General features: G+C 39.6%; 1 non-coding gene across 1 annotated transcript; it reads right to left on the bottom strand.

The window, feature by feature from the left end:
* Positions 1-2,352: 2,352 nt before the first annotated feature.
* LOC136234560 (small nucleolar RNA R71) lies at positions 2,353-2,458 on the bottom strand. Its single transcript, XR_010691430.1, has one exon. It is a non-coding gene; the product is annotated as a small nucleolar RNA R71 (small nucleolar RNA).
* Positions 2,459-3,657: the final 1,199 nt, after the last annotated feature.

The raw sequence follows: 3,657 nt of genomic DNA, 5'->3' as shown, positions 1-3,657 counted from the left end.
CACACCGAAACAAAATGGTTGCACCGAACGCAAGCATCGCCATATTGTTGAAACGGGTCTTTCATTACTTACTCATGCTAAATTACCTATGAAATTTTGGTCTTATGCCTTTGAATGTGCAATGTTTATCATCAACAGATTACCCACCAAAATACTTGATTACTGTTAAGTCCAAAATATACCTAATATATCATCAATAATTACATCAATATTGCTACGAATTTATGCTATTTATACCTATTTAGAATACTTTTACTCTCGAATATGTTTCTTTCATGCAAGGTACATAAATATTTGGTAAAATCCAAATAGGAGTAAAAAGAGCTCAAAAATAGAAGAAAAGCCCTACAAAAGGAGTCGAAGACGACGAAAATTAATAACGCCAAGTCGAGGACACGAACGAGAGCAGAAATTCAGAAAAAGCTGCGTGCCGCGACCGCGGCCCCCCTCTTTCACGGTCGCGACACGCGCCTTCAGCCACTTCTTCCCTTCGTCCGAAGCTCAACTTGATGCTTCCCCATTCACGGTAGTGAATTTGATAAATCTCGGTACGAGCAGGAGATTTGGAAGCCATTTTGCACACTTTCGTTTTCAACAAAACATGACTGTTCGAGTGGATAAAGACGTCCTTCCGCAGCGGACACGATCCTTCACAACGGACACGACACTTCAATCATGACTCTTCAACATCTATAAATAAAGAGTTGATGGAGAGTTGAATGATATATGTGATATGTATAGAAGAAAGAATTAGTGTAGAATTTGCAGAAATTCCGAATCAAGTGATTCAGAGATTAGAAGTTCATTTTTGTTCAAAGCAATATGCTGTACACACATTGTTTACAAATTAATAACAAAATTCAGTAACGTTTAGACATTGTTCCTGTTTAGTTTTCATTTTGGTAGAGGCCGACCGTATCCCTATTACGAAGTTACAGCGAGAATATTGAGGAGAGGATTCGCCCCTGAGCCTGACAAACTCTAACGAAACCCAAGGAAAGGATTGATCAACCCATTCACTTGCACGCCGTCGAAGAATTCAATGCTCCATGTTCTCTGTAAACTTGTATCAATTTACATTTCATCTAATAAAGTCTGTTCTATTCGATAGATCGTTATGCAGCACTTATGGTAACCAATCCACTAAAGTGACTGCTGGTGTTTTCATTAAAACGTATTTAATTCAAATCTTTACAAGGAAACTTTGTTGAACACTTAGGCAAATTATCATCTCGAAAGAGTTTTAATTTGATTAAGGGCAACTATCCCGAAAGGGTTTTGTCGCGTTCAAAGCCAATTAATTAGAGGTTCCGTCATTTATTTCATCTTTATAATTCGTACAAAGTTTAAAGTTGTTTCTTTGCTTAATGCAAACGAATACATTAGTTTACTTTTCTAAAAAGTACTAAACGCTCCTGTTTTGCAAATTCATTCTTAAATCAGAATATTTTCTAACGTTTTCATACTCTAATCTAATTCTCATTCTAGCAATTTCAAAACCAAAACCGATTAAACGATTTTTCCATATATAAACCTTTAAAAATAAAATTCAACCGATTATAAATAAGTTTTGTTAAAAAAACGTTCCCTGTGGGATCGATATCTTTTATTACTACAAGTGTATACCGTGCACTTGCGGAAATCGCTCAACAAGTTTTTGGCGCCGTTGCCGGGGAACGCCAAAATTTTTAACAAAATTTTAAATTTTTCGTGTTTTATTACGAATCTAGGTTTATTCATATTTATTCAAACTTTTATATTTTATTTATTTTCAATTACTAATATATTTGCTTTTCAAAAATTCTGTTTTGTAGGTAGTTTCGGTTCGTGAAAAATTTCAAGTTCATGCGCAGTTCTCGAAGTTCGGGCACGTCACCAGACCCTTTTGATTCAGAAATTGAAAAGACCCTTAAAAAGAACAAGAGAGAAAATAAAAAGAAAAACAAAACCCCAATAAAAACTAAAATTACCGAGCCAGAAGTAATGGCGACACTTATGGATTACACTAGGCCAGGAGTGGCCGGTGTAACAAATAGTATAGTTAGACCCCAGATTAATGCAAATCAATTTGAAATTAAGCCAGCGTTGCTTAATATGTTGCAAAATAATGTAACATTTTACGGGTTACCTAACGAAAATCCTAATACCCATTTGACAAATTTCTTAGAAATTTGTGACACTTTTAAAATACCAAATGTGACTGTAGAAGCAATCAATCTTCGCCTTTTTCCTTTTACTTTGAAGGATCGAGCCAAAGAATGGTTAACTTCTATGCCAGCCGCATCAATTGAGACTTGGGAGCAATTAGCCCAAGCATTTTTATCAAAATTTTTCCCTTTAGCAAAAACCGCAAGAGTCATTAAAGAGTTAACGTCTTTTTCTCAAAATGATAGTGAAACTCTTTATGAGGCTTGGGAACGTTTTAAAGAACTTCAACGTTTATGCCCACACCAGCAATTGCCCGCTGAACTTTTAATGCAAACATTTTATAATGGACTAAATCCTTCAATTAGAGGTTCATTGGACGCTATGTCTGGAGGGTTATTCATGAAGAAAACATCTGCCCAAGCAAGAGAACTTTTGGAGGAAATGGCAATCAACAGCAGTATGTGGCCCGCGGAACGTGGACACCTACCATCAGCGAAACCATCATCCTCAACAACATCATCAGTTAAAGGTATAGTGAATCCTTCCACTACAACACACGGAGCCTTTGGTTTGCGGGCATTCAGAGTTAATGACGTCTGGGGCGAATACGTCTGGGCAGGGGCACACTTGGAACTTTGATCCTATAACCGGACGGCGGCTAGAACCACGGCGAGAACAAATCTCAACATCAATTGGCGGGTGGATGTCACCCAGAGTTCACCAGCAGCAGATGGAGGAGATTCGGCGAATACCCCATCCTGAGTTGGAAGATCAACTACGGAACATGATGGAGCGAATGGGGTACACGCCTAGGGCGAAAGCAGAGGTGCAGAGTGATTCGCCTTTTGCTCCGTCGTTGCGGGAATTTATACCAGATCACAGGATAAAGGCGCCGACGATACCTAAATACTATGGGGATCCAAATTCTGATCCTGAGGCTCATGTCAGGAACTACAGAGAATTAATGGATGTTGCCGGAGCGAGTGAAAGCATAATTTGCAGATTATTCTTGACCACTTTGGGCGGAGCGGCATCTGATTGGTTTCGGTCTTTACCTGCTGAATCTATTCACAACTGGAATCAATACAGTCATGATTTCTGTGCAAAGTTCGTGGGCTGTAAAGCAGCGGATGTGATGGATAGGCAGCTGAAGGAGATCAAACAGAGGAACTATAATTCCCTAAGGGAATTTGTTGTCGCATTCAACGATATTCTGGTGCGGTTGCAGAACCCGGATATCGTGAGCATTCGCAACATCATGGCGGATGGAACCACGGATTGGAGCATACGGGAGGAAATCATCCGCAACAAGCCGCGCACAGTGGCCGAACTCATGAAGATAGCAAAGGAATTCATGGAAGTGGACGATGTCAACAGAGAACATAGAGCTCAAACCCGGAGAGAGAGAGATGCTGCTAGATCCACTTCGGACAATCGGCGCCAGACCCAGTCCAAGGGTAATTTTGTTCGCAGAAGCGATCGCTCCTTTCAAGGGGGAGGATATCAAAC

This window comes from Euphorbia lathyris, chromosome 6 (assembly GCF_963576675.1).
Source record: "Euphorbia lathyris chromosome 6, ddEupLath1.1, whole genome shotgun sequence".
NCBI classification, from domain to species: Eukaryota; Viridiplantae; Streptophyta; class Magnoliopsida; order Malpighiales; family Euphorbiaceae; genus Euphorbia; species Euphorbia lathyris.
Note: the sequence above shows the minus strand (reverse complement) of the source record. Positions and strands in the feature narration are given on the sequence as shown.